This window comes from Argopecten irradians, chromosome 15 (assembly GCF_041381155.1).
Source record: "Argopecten irradians isolate NY chromosome 15, Ai_NY, whole genome shotgun sequence".
Taxonomy (NCBI): domain Eukaryota; kingdom Metazoa; phylum Mollusca; class Bivalvia; order Pectinida; family Pectinidae; genus Argopecten; species Argopecten irradians.
In genome coordinates this window covers 11,177,570-11,196,340 of record NC_091148.1, presented here as the reverse complement: position 1 = coordinate 11,196,340, position 18,771 = coordinate 11,177,570, and the positions used below count along the sequence as shown (strand labels likewise).

Here is an 18,771-nt window from a genome sequence, read left to right as displayed (position 1 = left end):
ATTGAAGTTTTGTTCCGCTATGTCTAAGAATGTCTCAAATTGTATGTGCAGGTTCTCCTAGGGGTCTAGTTGTGCATATTGCATTTTAGGACCGATCGGTGAACAAAATGGCCGAGAGGCAGCCACTTGGGTTTTGATAATTGAAGTTTGTTACTGTTATATATCTCAGAGTAGTCAAAGGATCTTTCTCAAATTTCATGTGTAGTAATATGTAGTTAAAGCTTGAAAAACAGAGAAAAGATCCCTCTTTCCTTTGTCAGACAAAGATCGTTCTTAGGTGGGCACCAAGATCCCTCTGGGATCTCTTTTTATAAAAACAATAGGAAAGATCAGCGACAGCACAAAATAAAGCATGGAAACAAGCGTTTCTCATCAACTGCAGACGTACTCTACATTATAATTCCGTATAACGTAATCGCCAAAAAAGGAAATGTATACAAAATTACAAGAAACTCGTCATTCTTCAAAAAGGTGTTAAATCAGAATTGTACCCCAATATTGCGAGCTGACAAAAAACAGAGACATTAGCTGTCAACACTGTGCATGGTTATTAAATATCAAAATAGGCTGCGGCCGTTTAATCCCAAACTTGTTAGGTTGTTTTGAAGAAAACATGAAATAATTGACCAATTTATATAAAAATTGTATAATGGTATTGATAAGTCTTCTAGAGTTCAGACAATCCAGCTCGATGGGAGATACTCGTACGGCTAGAAATTGTATTAAGTATATTTTATATACAAAAGAGGTACAGATATTTAAAAAACGACGGGTGACTCATCGAACTGAAATAACTATCATAATACAGTGTAATACCATGATATAGGTGTGCGTTGAACAACAACCGAGATCGTTAAAGTCTTTGAAGCGAGTTGAAATTATTATAAAGAAGCCTTTGTTGTGAGATAATATATTTTCGAATATCTACTTGATCTTATGGCCCTAGTAGTCTAGACATGATACAAATCAAAAGCTCGCGCTAATTGTCGTGATTGTGAATTTCTTTTCACAACCTATAGTTTACGTTTAGATTGAAGTAACCTAAAGTCACATCATTGTAATAGGTTAACTTTGTTTGATTTATTAACGTCCTATTAACGGCTATGGTCATGTAAGGACGGCCTCCCATGTATGCGGTGTGTTGCGTGTATGTTGTGCGAGGTGAGTGTGCTGGGAGACTGCGGTATGTTCGTGTTGTATCTTCTTGTATAGTGGAACTGTTGCCCTTTTTATAGTGCTATATCACTGAAGCATGCCGCCGAAGACACCAAGCAACACACACCACCCGGTCACATTATACTGACAACGGGCGAACCAGTCGTCCCACTCCCTGTATGTTGAACGCTAAGCAGGAGCAGAAACTACCACTTTGATAGACTTTGGTGTGTCTCGGCCAGGGGACAGAACCCAGAGCTTCAATAGAGATTACAGTATCAATACACAATAGTAGTAAAGGTTGTAAGTCAACCTATCTAACCATAAGTCACCATGTACAACCAACACAGTTCACTAACATTACATAACTTACACACCAACGATTCAGATCTTCTTAATTTCCCTGAATATACTCTGCCGGAATAAGTGTGGTGCTCAGGCGCCAGAATAGGATTGGTAGAAATTCAAAAGAAGATTAAAAGCATGCAACATAAGTTTAAACTGTCCAATGGTCATGTCCGTCTCAAGTCACCGGACACACCTACTCACATTCCTCTCATACCTATGTTCAAGACCATTAAAGGCGCACAATCCATACAAATCTCTACTACTTTAAAGATACACACACCTTAAAATATAACATTTTATGACTTATTTAAACAATTACAAAATATAACCCTGTTACATGTTATCAATGTCCATAGTTAACATACAATAGGCAAGACTGCCTAAACTCCATTCATATTACACATATTTACATTCTGAGTGTTTCGTCACTATATGAATCAACCAATGACGAAAACAAACACTTGCCTATGAAAACACTATGAATACAATATGAATATAACGTTTCTCGTGCATCAATCGGCTGATTTTAAACATCACACCAGTTTCATATCAAAACAAAGTCCCCCACAATATTTTAATGTATAATATTTAATGTTTTGTTTCTTGATATAGAATCAACAAAGGTTTATCATTTGTAATTTGCAAAAAAAAAAAAAAAAAAAAAAAAAAAAAAAACAAGGACATAGTCATTCAGATCCCCCGCCAATGGAGATATCAAAGCTGAAGAAAGTTTGATTGTGGAGAATTATGTGTATGAACAAAAACAGGAAAAAGGAAGTTGAGCTAAAGAATGATGGAGTATAATTCAAGTAGAGCGGGGCTGCAATTGTTGAATCAGGTATACAGCCTTAACATTTATATTCGACTATATACACAAAGATGGGTGGAGTTTTGCAAAGTAACATTTACCATTTATCATGATATTTTCAGCAATGTTTCCATGGTAACGGAAAAAGTGCAAAAAATGAAAAATAGCAAAAGGTACTACTAGACCATAAAAAGCATGTGTCTATGAAGTTTCATGGAAATATCTCTGCTGGTTTTAGAGTTATGCTCCGGAAATGAACCTGCTACAAAAATATGATATTTTCAGCAATGTTTCCATGGTTATGGAAAAAAATGAAAACCTAAAAATAGCAAAAGGCTCTACTAGACCATAAGAACAATGTGTCTAATAAGTTTCATGGAAATATCTCTGCTGGTTTTAGAGTTGTGCTCCGGAAACGATTCTTACACAAAAATCTGCCATTTTCAGCAATGTTTCCATGGTTACAGAAAAAAAGAGAAAACCTTAAAATAACAAAAGGCACTACTAGACCATAAGACCAATGTGTCTATGACGTTTCGTGGAAATATCTCTTCTGGTTTTAGAGTTATGCTCCGGAAACGAACCTGGCACAAAAATATGATATTTTCAGCAATGTTTCCATGGTTACGGAAAAAACCAAAAGGCACTACTAGACCATAAGACCAATGTGTGTGTGAAGTTTCGTGGAAATATCTCTACTGGTTTTAGAGTTATGCTCCGGAAACCATTCGTACGGACGGACGGAACCCATTTGTATATCCCCCGCCAACTTCGTTGGGCGGGGAATAAAAAAAATCGACCGGAAGGCAGAAGCTTGAAAACACGACGTTGTGGAATGACTTTGTCATCCAGATATTCCGTTAATCTTGTTTCTCGTCGTATATGGGTGTCATAATTTTAAATATAGATCTAATATAATAATCTTTTTTTCATTTTTAGGTCATCTGATACCATGGTGACCTATTCTAATCGCCTTTTGTCCGTCGTCGTCCATCGTGCGACGATAAACAATTTACATTTTCGGCTTCTCCAAAACCGCTGAAGCAATTTTAATGAAATTTTGCACAAACCTTCTGAAGCATAAGGCCAATCAAAATTTTGATTTATTTGACCACCACCCCACAGGGGACTGTGGAGGGGGGGCAAAAGGGGTAAAATTCACTTTAATTTCAGAAATCTTCCTCTCCACTCACAGATGTGGTAGACTCAAATACTCAAATGGATAGAAAGGTGTCAAGGCCCTCTACGAAAATTATGAATTATATGACCATGGGGTCTCGGTTTCCCCCTGGGGAGGGGGTTAAGTTTATTATAGTTGTATAACAAACACATTTTTGAGCATTATTTGGTCATTTGTAATAGGAAAATAGTCAAACGTTGTCAGAATTATCCCTATGAAATGACCATTGAAGCCTATTAACAAATTTTCCATGACTGACCCCCAGGTTTTTAGGGGCGAGGCCAAAAGGGGTCAAATTAGCTAAAACTTCAAAAATTTACTTCTGAAATTCTGGAACTGACAGAATCAAATACTCTTCATAGATAGAAAGGTCTTAAGGTCCCTTATTAAATTGTGAATTATATGACCCTGGGGAGGGGGTCAAGTTTACTATAGTTTATATAAGAAAAACACATTTATGAACATAGTTTGCATGGTTTTCGTAGGAAATTAGTCAAACTGGATTAGAATTAATAACCTGAAATAGAATTCTAACGTCATATCCATATAGGTCCTGGTCGACGCGCAGGGGCCAGAGGGGCGGGGCCAAAAGGGGTCAAAATGGTTAAAATTTCAAAAAATGTTCTTCTGAATTAACCGATGTGATGGAACCAAATAATCTTCATAGATTAAAAAGTCAAATTTATAAAATCACTGACTGACTTCAAGGGCCTAATGGGCCAATATGTAGGGTTATATGTCTTTGTTTCATTGTCGATCCGAACTCAGGTGACCGTTAATGCCCATGGGCTTCTTGTTATTTTCAGAAATTGTTCCAATTCAAATATTATAGCTAACGCGCTCCACGGGATATGTAGATAGCTTCTGCTATTCATGGCCGCTATGAAAATCAGAAAAATGCATTCAATCCCTATGTCATGACACCAATGGGAATCTATAAATTTTGGGGAATTCAGACTATATGTCAAAAGAGAGATACGCTAACAATACTACTTTCAAATGAAATATGCTTACCTGTGATGGTAAAATAATGTGAAGAATGTCCCACACAAATTCAATAATCTCCGTGTGTCTATTGAATCATCAAATTCAGTATGTTGCCTTCAACCTACGTGTCTCGTTCCAGTCGATGTTGTTGAGCTATTATAGTAAATGTATATATAGATATCCTAAATTTAGTGTTTGGTATCTCCATGCAGTTTCGGGTGTATATTTAGATATATATATGTATGCATGAAAAAGATCCTTGTCACATTGCATTGTCAAAATACATATGTTAAAAAATGAATAGACAAATTTATATATGTACATATACAGATGATATATTCAATAGTATGTACATTGTAGGATTGAATTTTGAAGATTGTTTTTTTTAACACTTTCATGTTTGTGTTACCTTAGAAGTGATAGGGCACGAAGGACTGCGCCCTTATGAACATATCAACTTCATCATTTAATGATACGTTTACCGAAGTTGCTTTGGGCGATTTTCAGATATAGCAAAATTCAATGTAATCATAATGTATATGTGTGTATTATAAATGTTACTGTTACATCCATTTTTAAACATTTGGTTTCTGACTTTGACAATCGTAATGTAGCAAGCTGAAAGAGCCCATCATGTCCGTAGCAGTTATTGTTTTTTTCTGCACATGCGGAACAGCATGTACAAAATAGTGACATAGTCTTCATTTGGACAGCCTCTTGTATTGTATTTAGTATATGATATAGAAAATCTGTTTAAGATATGTATAAATATAGGTACAAATTACAGGGAGTGGTATTTAACACCGGTTACTCATCGCTCTTTAATCATAAAATACAACATAATAGGTGTAATGCGTGTATGAATTGAGAAGCCGTCCGTATAAATTTCATCAAACAAACAATAGATGTGCGTTGAACGACAACTAAGTTCAATAAAGTCGTTCATGTGTGTTGAAATTTTGGGGGGGAGGGTGCGGGGTTTAGTCCAAAGTCATTAGGCCTATTATACACATAACGTGTATAAATGTATGCTTTGATTGGGTCTATTGGATCTATTCTGTCATTTTATTGTTTTACTGACTCGCGTCGTGCAACATTGTCTACCGAAGAAGAATGAAATGTATCCTGTACCGGTGAGACGTGTGTCGAAACTACGTTAGAACGTCTCCGTTACGAAGACTAAACGACGATGAAAAAAACCTAAGCCAATGATTTGTTTGTTTGTTTAATTAACGTCCTATTAACAGCTATGGTCATGTAAGGACGGCCTCCCATGTATGCGGTGTGTTGCGTGTTGATTTACCTTTAATAAGTTGTTTAACTTGTATCAAGGCTAAACGCTACATCAGGCTAAACCCATCACGTTACGGTCATTTTATTTTAACACTGTGATAATGTTAGTCTATGCCTTACCAATACACGTGGATAACGGTACAGTAAGCTAGAGTCTATATTCCATTCATGTAATATATCACGTCACTCTCAAAATTAGCAATGGTATGAAAACAGTTTAATCAAGTCAGACTATATCTCAAAAGGAGGTACACTTACCTTAATGTGTATATCGCTGTGTCAATGTCGTGTTGTTTTCTTTCAATCTACGTTGTGTAACAAGAACGCGTCATTGAAGGGAAGAGAAGGTTGTTACCAATACACACAGTTAACGTAACCGTGAACTAGAATCTATACTCCACTCATGTAATATATCATGTCACCCTCAAAATTATAAAGATAGGTAAAATAGTTTGATTAAGTCAGCCTATATTTCAAAAGGAGGTATACATACTTACCTTGATGTGTAATATCGCAGTGTCAAGGTTATTTTTAAACCTACAGAGAATAGGTGAATGGTTCCAGAATAAAACATGTACACGACTGTATGCGTTAATTCATAGTATGTGTTTACAGTACAAGCTAAGTATAGCTTTGGTATTCCCAAATACGGTATATCTATTTAAATATATAAACGGGTATGGTTCAAAGGTTAGCTATTCCAGGATGTAATGATATATATAGTAACCTATGTGGGTGCTACCAGGATATTGATCATGTGGCTAGCTTGATGAATCATAATGAGATTTTTGTTATCTCATTTGGTAGGGTTGTAAGTTAAACGTCCTATTAACAGCCAGAGTCACGTAAGGGCGTGCCAGATTAATTAATGGAGGAGAGCCGGAGTACCCGGAGAAAAAACACCGACAGACGGTCAGTACCTTGTAACAGCACCACATGGAATTCAAACTCGCGACCCAGAGAAGGTGGAGGTCGTATGGGCTTAAGTCATATGGGATATACACTAACTGTCGATAGCATTATGTCAGACATTGATACAAATAAAGTCACTACAATTTAAACAAATATTATTGAATAAAGATGACAACATAATTACTGTAAAATGAAATGTACTTACCGGTGATGTTGACGGAATTTGAAGAATATCTCACACAAGTTTAATAATCCACGTGAAACATCCCACGTTTTGGCACTGAAATGTCAAATCGAAACGTGCGTAACGTTTGCTAAATTATACTGGGTCAATGTGTCTAAATTTAGCCATGACTCTATTCTATTTATAAGTAGTAAAGGGTATTTCCTGAACTGTAATCCTTTCATCAGATCGGATAGGGTCTACACACGATGCGTACATGTACGATGCATGTTCATAGGAATTAAAAGAATTGCAGGTGTGCACAAGATTAAATGTATGTCTATCATTCGGTCTTTAATGATTGTGAAACATCAGAAAAAAGGATTAAATTGTTCAAATGCAGGTGCATTAAATACTAAAATACAAACCACAATTACAAGTCAATTCTCAATATAGGAAATTTTTTAAATATTTTTAACAAATCTCCCGTTGTTAATATTCTATATAGAAATAAAAACAACCTACATCTTGTTTTTGTAGTTTCTGAAAACCACGTTAGAATTTTACCGAGATAATAGTAGTGACGCCACGAGGTTGTACTGTACCCGTAGGTATTTGATACATATTGGTTTACCGCATTAAAAATCACATACCATTAATGAATCAATTGCTAAAGAAAAAAACTCTCTATGTACGATAAATTGCCTCACAGAATAAATTGATACTATTTTATCATTATATAGGTAAGGAAATCTGCTCACATGTATGCGAAGCACACAAGTAATATTTTGTTCCGCGCAAGAAAAGAGGGCGATCTGACATGCCAGTTCAACACATGTGGGTGATTTAAGGAATGCTTTTTATTTTTTGTTGTTTACTGGTGTGTAAACTGCATTTTTGTACATATATTTTAAATGACGTCATGTTGAAATATCTGTACAAAAAATGCAGTTTACACACCAGTAAACAACAACATATTAAAAACATTCCTTATATTCACATTTCGACCGACCATTTCATTTAAATTTAGTGTTCCGGTCGTTTTTTCAACGTTAAACGATTGATGGAACAGCTGAGTAATTGATGGAATCGCGAAACAGTTGACTCCAATTTGGCGGGAACATGTGTCAAGTTCCGGGAATAAATAAAATATAGTTCCACAATAACTTTATCGTTTTTAATCCATTTATTCCATATGTTTTATTTTTTTATTTTTTAATATTAACACAATGCTTCCCATTGCATTCAAACTGATGCTGATATCGACCCTTGTAATGGCATATATTTTAGCCTAACCGGATGCGCATTCACATAAGGGCGGAAGTCAGTGTTTTGGTTTGTGTTCTTGCGCAGCAGCCCCTCTGCGTTTACGCAAGTGTAAACGATTGCCCGGTTAGTAAGGTTATATAGGAAAGTGAAAACGAAAATGTAAATATTTTGCTTTAATCACATTCATAATATTTCTTTTTTTGTAATTGAAATGAAAAAAAAATATATTCACTACCTCATCGTTTGGTGCCTATTTTCATTTTCAGCGATCGGATTAAAATACAGATCCTTATTATCACTACGTTTGATAAGAGGATCTGAGAAAATCCCATTAGGGGTCATGTCCAGGTGACCTTTGGAAATGGCCAATCAAATTGCTACTTGCAAAATTTTGACAGTGAATTTCAGGGCCGCTATAGTTTGAAAAAAACTGTCAGAATTATTTTGGTTTACGTAGTCATCTCGCCCAAAGAGCACAATATAGCTAATTGTTTATCTATACTGGGACGAAATATCGTTTTCAATGGATGTGACAGGTGTAGAAAATGTATCCTATATGAAGACCACGTGGTATAAAGGTCATCTGGACGTGACCTCCTATGGGATATTGTCGGTCCTTTATATAACGGAGTGGTTATAAGGATCTGTATTTTAATCAGATTGCATTTTCAGGTCATTAGGTCCATTTCCCGGAATCAGCTGAGCACTAGCTGTCAACGGTTACTTGAAATTGTATGCTCCATTTGAGTTGTTTCCTTCATGACTTTAAACATATTTGATTTATTTCGCGTTAATGGCGGTCAATACCGCGATGAAAGCAGTCAAAGTATCAGGTTCATAATGGGATCCGTCATATTTCAGGGCGAATAAAAGAAAACCTGCAATATAAGTGTCCATTTGGCACGATGGCTTAACCTTAGAGCGGGGTAGTTGTGTTATCCAATCTACACTTTTTTTCCTAACTTTTAAAACTGAGATACCAGACGTGAATGTTCTCTCGGAAGGTGGCGAGGGATTTGTTTCGGCGACAGGCATTGGTTGGGGAGGACCGGTGTTGGGAAGAGGGGTGGACAGTTTTGTTACATGTAATGATGGTCAACCGCTATTTTGAAATTCACATAGGAAAATTCCATTAAGGAAAGAACTTTCAAACTTTTCAAATCAGATGGTAGCAGACGACGGAAGAGGAAAATTATGTTTCTTTTTAATAAAGTAGACGTATTTAAAATGATGCCAGTAGTATGTATTTATGTTTTGACTTTATTATTTATTATTTTTTAAATAGTATTATTTGTATCAATGTCCGACATAATGCTATCGACAGTTAGTGTACATCCCATATGACTTAAGCCCATAAGCCCTCCACCTACTCTGGGTCGCGATTATTGCAAGCCAACGTATCTGCTATCCGATTGCTCTTTAAAGATTGTTAAAGATCTCAAACACACTAATAACTTATTGTGGCAATTTTAAGTAACATTTTCAAATAGTTCTGATAACTATTCGTGTGTAATATCTCCAGACATTGACATGTTTTTGACATGTTCTGCAAGATATATTTCACTGTTTCAGTTACGATGGCAAATAACAGAAAACAAACACAATGCAATTATATTATGATATTTCGTCTAAATACAACACTTCTTTGTGCAAGTTGTCAAGCATTTACTGTGAATGTTTTGCAATGAAATTACCACCTTTATAACATTGAATTTGTGGTTCCCCGGACATAGTTTTTCCCCAAATTTTTAAATACCAAGTATATAGTGACATATATATGACAGAAACTGTCGTTATATCTACCCTAACCTTTTTGGATTTATTTTGATAATTGTACTTTTTTTTAAATTTTTAGGTCATCTGGTCCGAAGGACCAATGCGAGGTTATGTAATACCTCGGCGTCCGTTCCTCAACAGTCCACTTCTTCTCCATAATCGCTGAATTTAATAAAATTTGACCGGTAGCATTCTTATGGAGTACTGACTGGTAATTGTACAAATAGTCGGGCTGACCCCTCTGGGGCGAAAAAGGATCCAGTTTTTGCTATTTCCATATAAATAACTTTAAACAACTCTTGAACTCGGCATGATATATGACTCATAAAGCATATGTAGCATTCTTATAGGGCGGGTATTCAAATTGTACAAATGATGGGACTGACCTCGAAGGCGTGAGGGGAGGGTGGTGTCAAAAGGGTCAATTAGGCTACTATTTTCCTACAAAACAAAGTCTTCTCTGAAACGTATGCATTGGATAGTACTTATTGTCATGTGGTATTTATAGTATCGTTATATGGTTGGGATTCAGAATTTCTAATTGTAAGAGTTTTTGTGATAATTACTAGAAAAAAAAACAGGTGATACAGGCCCTCTCGGCCCCTTGAGGTTTGTATATATTTTACAAGTTTCATAATTACATGCAACGTATCATTGTTTCAGGTGTGGAGCATAAAGTAGCGTTTGCGATATCGTTGATAAGCATTATATTTGGTTTGGTAGTAGTTGCACCAAACCTTAAGTGCTGCACGGTTAGTCTTCTGGAAGGACATCGTAGGAGAAAACGAATCTTCATTTTATTAATATTGATAACAACAATTGCAATTAATACAATATCAGGATGGGACTTCCGAAGATGCGACGTAGGTGAGTGTTTGTAAGATATCAAATACCATGAAAAAATGTAGGTAGGATAAACCATGTTTTGTAGATTTTTTTCTCCTGTGGACAGAATCGCCTGATAGAGGTTAACAACGATGATTGTTGGATATGGAATTTATTGGTGTTAAAGATGCTCCACCGCTGACAAATGGTATTTTTACTCTATCAAAAACAGGAGCAGACGATTTAGTAATTTTCTTCAGTTACAAAAGTTACTTACTTTACACCATTATCACCATTTAAAAGTTTGAGCTTCTAATTTTACGTTAAGATAAAAATATAAAAAATAATTAATTGCATCCCGAAAAAATTCCATGGCACTATGTCCTATATGGAATGAAGTACTGATTGCGCATGCACCAAAAACAAAATGAATTATTTAATATTATTGTTTGTGTAAATTAGGCATATATATACACAATTAAACACCAATTACTGTTCAAATGATAAGTGTCATTTATGCTCTGTTAACGGTGGAGCATCTTTAAATAATTCCCATATCCAATAACCCAAATAATTATTGTTGAACTATATTTGCACACGTTTACGGCAAAGTGACATCAAACCATTGTAACCAAGCTGAAGTCTTGCCTGGGTGCGTTAATTCTCCCTAAATAAGCCCTAGGGTCATCGTACGGCTAGATAGACCACTAAGCAAAACAATTATGAATTTTGAGTCGTTAGTTTATAGAATGAGAAAACATGAAAGATTCCGACGCCATCACACATCTGGTATCAACAGCAGGTTGTTCTGCAAGCATCGATCGAATTATAGCAACATGACGTCATTCGATAATTGATGACGTTAACGGTGTGTGATTTGACAATGAGAAAAAAGTAGTTCGGATCAAAGTTTAAAATCTCGACCAATCAGAAGGCCGGAAGGTGTTATTCCACTAGAGGAATATCGATATATTTATCCAATACCCAGCACATTTATAAAATTGCTTGAAATTGGAATAACACTTATTGTGGTAGAAAAAGTCATAAAAGATTTTACATAGGCATTGATTGAAAACTTCTTCATAGAATAAAATAAACCAAACAATTATCTCATAATACAACAATATACATTACTCTGCTTTCAGTGCATTTAATACCGATGGCCATTTTGTCATTCATCTTATTTCTGTTGGACATCGTCGTCATTGTTTTGGTTGTCAGGTCCAACGGTAAGTGAGTTTTATATTTGAATCAATCAAGAACCTATATCATTTGATATTTGGAATTGATTTACTAGGTTGGACGATTTATTAAAAACTAAACTTTTATAAATTAAGTTCACAAATTTGTAGAACAAAGTTATTATAAAAGAAAAAGAACAAAGCCCTTACGTACTTCTAAGATTATCACACCTTTTAGCTCAGTGTATTATTTTTCTAATAGTTAAACGTCTAGACATAATAATGTTTAATGTATTTTTATAGTCCAGTAAAATACGAAAAAAGAGGCCTAAACTCTAAATAATTGCAACATAATTTGTTTTGAGCTTTTTGGGTTGGAGGATCTTAGTATTTTACCATGAAAAAAGTCGCCAAAAATCATATGTTCGGAAAGTCGTTTTTTCAACACCCGAAAAATAAGAAAATATAAAAAAATAACTTTTGACCACTTTTAAAGTACAATTTCTGCTATTTTTGCAATACTTGAAATATGAAATCGGGTATATAGTGAAACAAATTTAAGGTTCAAATAAGTTGAAATGATACAATAATTTCAGCCAATCCAAGAAATAAAGAAGGATGAAAACGGCTCAAACCTTTTGAATTTAGCTAACATGACCATTTTTGTTCTTTTTAGATGCAAACATTTTTTTAAATCTTACCCTGAACAACATTAGTTTATGTTTTATGCCTGAAAGGATTACCTTTTTTCACATAGCTAGCCATGCAAGATAGAGTTGTCCCATGAAAGACAGCCTATGTAAGATAAATCTATCTTACATAGCTGTGACGTCACAATTGCCGAACAATCAAATGACGTCATATCAGCCAAAGTTGACGTCATTTTTCTTCTATTTCGATTGATTTGCCGGATTTATTTACCATTTCATTTGTTTAATTTGCATTTCAAACCGTTTTACCTAAGATTTCTTGTTTATATTTATCAATATAAACCAAACTTTGATGAGCTCTTTCGAATGGCGTTCTTATTTTTAAAATCGATCAATTATTTAAGAAGTTAAGATTTTGTAACAAAATGGCTGCCTCACCTTTCGTGCAAGTAACTCGACAAGCAATGTGAGAAAATAACTCTTTCAAATGTAAATTATGTAGGATAGAACTATTCCACCCTCGGGTACAGAATTTTGGGTCAGAAACCTCGGTAAGCCTCGGTTCTGACCCAAAATTCTGTACCCTCGGGTGGAATAGTTCTATCCTAAATTCTTTGATATTAATGCCTGATCATTAAAACATTAGCTAAAAAAACTAAATATTAACCTGTCAAGTTGACTGATAGTGCCAATTTGAAGAGCTTTAATGCTTAGATTTTTGGCAAAACACCCATTTTGGTAGTTAATTTCCAAATATGTTATATCCATTTCTGTATATTTTGTTCTTGTTATTTTGATCATTTGTTGTAAAAATGGAATAAATATATTAAGTAGTAAAAAACTTCCTATCACGTTAATTTGGCTGAATACCAAAACATGTGTCCATAAATCCTCAATACAAAAATCTTATTTTTCGAAGATGCTTTATTCGATTGTCATAAAAGTTTGCTAGTAAATCAATCCGAACTGTGATGATGTTTAGCTATAAAATTGAAATTGAACTTGTGTTTCATTTCTTTATCTCATTGAAAATTATGTAACCCCCTATCCGGTTCCATTATGGAAAAATGAAAAACTGACGTATTCCAATATTTGATCATAAAGAAACTTCAATCTCACTTTATAAAAAACGCTTCATTATGGTGGTAATATCTGCCAAAGGATTTTGCAATCTGATTAGTCACAAAATAGATATTCACTTTTTTGATATTTCAACTTAAGGACTTAACCAAATTGAGAAGTTTACTAAAATTGGCACTAAATGAGGATTTGATCGACCTCACGACTTTTATATTTGGGGATATCTTGTTATAGTTGTCTCTTTTAGATGAGAATAGCCTACATATAATCTGAATTAATAACTATCTAAACACTTGAGACGGTACTTACTGAATAATTCTTGAATAAAAAAGACATATTATTCAATTTGGAATTCAAAATATCCTTGGAAAAGGCCAAAAGACCAATTTTGAGCAACCATTTAAAAAAAAATCCACCAAAATGAGTATCAATGGTATTGTTGATAATAACAATTTTTAGCTCACCTGGCCCGAAGGGCCGGTGAGCATATGTCATGGCGCGACGTCCGTCAACATTTCCTTTAAATCGCTACTAGTAATAGAGTTCTGAATGGATTGTAACCAAATTTGGCCACAAACATCCTTGGGAGAAGGGGGAACAGAACTTGTATAAATTTTGCCTCTGACCCGCTGGGGGCAGGAGGGGCGGGGCCCAATAGGGGAATTAGAGGTAAATATTAAAATTCCTTTAGAAAAGAAACAGTCAACCTGTATTCAGAACATTACTTGGCATTACAAACCAGGTGAGCGATACAGGCCCTATGGGCCTCTTTTTTATCTTCACAATCCAACAAAAGCACATTTGGCTGTTGCAAGGACATAATTATTCAATTTTCATGTTGTCATTCTTTTTCCCTGTTTTGATTTCAACTTATGTTTTTGGCAATCTGTGTTGTCCTTATAACGTTCTTGCCATACAGTAATTTTCTAGTATCTCAAGATAACCATGTAAGTTTATTTTTGGCTTCAAAGTTGGCAAATTATGCAAATATCCCTATTTTTCTGATTTTTCGTGGTCAAGAAAAACAATTCTCCATTTTTTTTTTATTTGTGGCGACTTTTTTCCTTGTATAAAACAAAGTCAGATCTGTATGAAAAACAAAGAAAAAATTCTGTTGCTATTATTTTGGGTTAACATCCTATCTTAACTGGACTATTATGAACCATATGTACGGTAAGACATGCTTATATGTTTTCGGGATGTAAGAGAAATACGGTTGTACAAGGTAATATTCAATTAGAGTTCAATTGTCATTCATTCTTTTGTATTTAATCAAAGCACAACATTTAATAACTAACAGGTAACATATTTAAGTTAAACCGGTAAATAGCCCCAGGAAACTGCTACACTTCGCGTCGCACCAACCACTTTATATAATGTTTATAATGTGATAAATGACTATCATGTATATTATCAAATTTCAAAAAGCTGTTAAAAGCTCATTTTCTTTCAGAAACAAAACTTAAAAAGGTTCTTAAAAGGAATAATAACATAATACATCATCGACGATTGTCTTTAATATGAGGTTAAACCACCAAACAAATGCATGTTACCTTCCTATGTTAACTACTACATGTATGTGAAGATTTGATTCGCTGTATAAATTTTGCGACTTGACAAAATTGTCACTTTAGTATTCCATTTCCGCTTAAAAATATATAAACCGTTTCGGAAATGTGTGCTTTTAATTATCCCCCGCAAAACGCGTTTTTGGGGAATATTAGATTGGGTTCTGTTCGTTCGAGATCAGGGCTATAACTCAAAAACCATTCAACGATGCTCCTTGAAACTTTCTGTAATCTGACAAGTGTCCTAGTTGTTCTTTTTGCGATTGCGGACCTTCCGTCTTTGGATTTTTTCCGTTACCATGGAAAAAACACATAGTAAAAAATACCGAATTACTGTTTCCTTATGTTTCTGGACTCCAAAAACCGTTCAAAGCAGCTTCAGGAACTTTTTTGAATATATCAGACAAGTGCCCTAGTTGTGCCTTTTGCTATTGCGGACCTTCCATTTTAGGTGTTTTTTCTGTTACCGTAAACCTAGTCAAACATACCGAATTACATTTTCGTTTTGTTACCTGCTGTTATTTTGTTCTTTAGTTTTACTATAATCGCATATACATTTAAAGTAATACTTGTATAATTGTTACTTTGACTTTGATAAATTTCGGTTTTATTCCAACTGCGGGTCGCGGGGTATTATGACACGCTTTGTGGCTCATTGTTATTATAATTTATTAGCGCGATTATAAATAAACATGATTCGGTGGTTTAATACCGGAATACCACTAAAATAAGTGCATTCATGAATGAAACTTATGACTTTTTTGTAGAAGCCACCTTTTCTTCTGATTCTACTGATCAAATGCCTAATGGAGAGTCACAGAATGGGGAACCAGTTTCTGGTAACGGTCAAAATGCGTCTTGTAATAATATTGAATTAACTAGTAGGCATACAGATGCCACAAGTAATAGTCAAGGAGTCACAAGGAACGTATTATGATGACGACATTTCTGTTGATAACGCTTCACTGATGTCAGCAGGCACTCCAGGGATGTCAGAAGGCACTCCAGGGATGTCAGGAGGCCATTCTGATTAAAATACAGATCCTTATTATCACTACGTTACCTCTTATCAAACGTAGTGACAATAAGGATCTGTATTTTAATCAGATTGTCAGGAGGCGCTTCAGGGATGTCAGATTACGCTTCACTTGGATACTGATGTGTTTTATGAGTGTGTGGATGTGCTTCATAAGTGTCAAGTGTTATACCAGAAGTGTCCATGCGCTGCAGGTAGGGCGTTAAAATTGTACCTGCTGCCCCTATTGCATGATCGTAAAAGGCGACTAAATTTAGGATCTTATCTTTTCTCTTCTTCCTAACTGACTTTATCTTTCCTAATGCCTCCCTTGGCACCACCTCACTTTTGGCCTTGAGTTGAGCGTTCGCCCCTGTGAGGAAGGCTCTGGGAGTATGGGACGACTGGTTCGCCCGTTGTCAGTATAATGTGACCGGGTGGGGTCTGTTGCTTGGTGTCTTCGGCGGCATGCTTCAGTGATATAGCACTATAAAAAGGGCAACAGTTCCACTATACAAGAAGACACTACATGAATATACCGCAGTCTCCCAAAACACGCACCTCGCACAATATACACGCAACACACCGCATACATGGGAGGCCACCCTGACATGACCATAGCTGTTTATAGGACGTTAATTAATCAAACAAAAAAACAAAAGCGAACAAGGAGAGACTAACAATATTGAAATAAGATTCTAGTGGTACTGCAAGTGTAATCCGAAAGACTCAATTAGCATTATGACTTGGTCATGAAATGGTGATCCCAGATTTTAGCTACAAAATGAAAAGTACTGCTAGTTGTGTATAAGAGGTGTCAAACTATCCTGAAACAGTTTCAAGTACAGTTTGAACCGTGTGAAATGGCTATGTGCTGGTTTGATGCTGCAAGGGTAATCCGAAAGGCTCAATTTGCATGAATAAATTGATGAAAAGGTGATCCGGTATTTCAGATGCAAAATAAAAAAATATATTGTTGGTTGGACATTAGAGGTGTCAAACTATCCTGAAAAAGTAAACTGCGTGAATTGGGAATGTGCCGGTTTGCACACATTTCATGTCCTCCAAAAATTCCTTATGCATCATCGTGCCTTGACCAAGCCTTACCGTGATATAGGTTTACGTAGTGTGGTTTCAGAGGTGTTCTAGAATAATAAAGCAGTGTATATGAGCTTTAGGGGATCATTTGTGGTTATTAAGACGTTAGGTTTGGTATATTATATTGACATTTTATTGAAAGTTATGGTCATTAGAGTATTTACCTTTCCAATTATATAGATCATGATGAAGTATCGGGATAAAATTATCCAGTGAATCCACGATAATCCGGATACATTTCCAGCCTAAATCGTCCGGGTTACGAAGTGTTCGGATTGATAATTATGTGTTCTTGGCCAATATACAGCGTTACGGTAATATATTTCCGTCCGGACTGTGTTTTTTTCGGACGATTTTTGTCCGGATTATTATCAGGGGCCCGATCTATTTTGATTATCTCTGTATGCCATATTACAACTTCCATTAGCTCGCCATCACAAAGCAACTATATGAACATTGGAACATCTGCCGAACAGTAGTGATTAGCATTAAAACAAAGACGGAAAACTTGATAGCGTAAAAAATAAGTCTCCAGATGCAGTGTGATCAATACTGTAAATATATTGATTTTAGCGGTAGTTTTATTTTAGCGTTTTACGCGCTGTCTTTGAAGCAAGAATCATGTAAATATGCACATATGATGCTTAACCACCGAATTGCTCTAATTTATATCGGTTGCTAATTTTTTTTAATTTACAGTTCTTTGCACAATAGCATATTGTTTTACAGTATACATGTAATAATATCTAGTAACTGTTGTTTGAAACAATGGTTTCGTATCTTTTCAACTGTTTTGATATTGATTCCACCGATCCTTTTTTGATACTGATATTCATAAATACTCGAATTTCAGACCGTTAAGCCTATAACAGATTTGTATGTAATTCTCTGTACTGTTATTCGTATAAATATATATGTAAACGTTCAAGGATTGTCCAAATTTTACGTCATAAAAGGACTTGCTATCGCAAACGTTCTCACAGGTAATATAAACATGTGGAAATTATTCAAATGCTCGAGCAAATATAATTTGTTTGTTTGTTTGTTTTATTAACGTCCTATTAACAGCTATGGTCATGTAAGGACGGCCTCCCATGTATGCGGTGTGTTGCGTGTATGTTGTGCGAGATGAGTGTACTGGGAGACTGCGGTATGTTCGTGTTGTGTCTTCTTGTATAGTGGAACTGTTGCCCTTTTATAGTGCTATATCACTGAAGCATGCCGCCGAAGACACCAAGCAACACACCCCACCCGGTCACATTATACTGACAACGGGCGAACCAGTCGTCCCACTCCCTGTATGCTGAACGCTAAGCAGGAGCAGAAACTACCACTTTAATAGACTTTGGTGTGTCTCGGCCAGGGGACAGAACCCAGAGCCTTCCTCACAGGGGCGAACGCTCAACTCAAGGCCAAAAGTGAGGCGGTGCCAAGGGAGGCATTAGGAAAGATAAAGTCAGTTA

The 18,771-nt window shown here is 35.6% G+C and overlaps 1 protein-coding gene and 1 long non-coding RNA gene across 14 annotated transcripts in view; one reads left to right on the top strand and one right to left on the bottom strand.

Annotated features, from left to right (window-relative positions):
• Positions 1–7,024, bottom strand: part of LOC138308546 (neural cell adhesion molecule 1-A-like) — a 34,609-nt gene extending 27,585 nt beyond the window's left edge. For 4 of the 11 annotated variants that reach the window (XR_011206145.1, XM_069249570.1, XM_069249580.1 and 1 more), the window contains exon 1: positions 6,889–7,024. The gene's annotated coding sequence lies outside the window, so the exon portion shown is untranslated. The other 7 variants (XM_069249573.1, XM_069249577.1, XM_069249571.1 and 4 more) reach the window with 4 other exon arrangements.
• Positions 6,463–18,477, top strand: LOC138308550 (uncharacterized). 3 transcript variants are annotated; one of them, XR_011206147.1, is made up of 4 exons: positions 6,463–6,683; positions 9,971–10,758; positions 11,862–11,945; positions 15,963–18,477. It is a non-coding gene; the product is annotated as an uncharacterized lncRNA (long non-coding RNA). The 3 variants fall into 3 exon arrangements; XR_011206148.1 differs by having other exon boundaries at positions 6,486–6,683; positions 10,555–10,758; positions 15,963–18,474; XR_011206146.1 differs by lacking the exon at positions 6,463–6,683 and having other exon boundaries at positions 7,736–10,758; positions 15,963–18,474.
• The last annotated feature ends 294 nt before the right edge of the window (positions 18,478–18,771 follow it).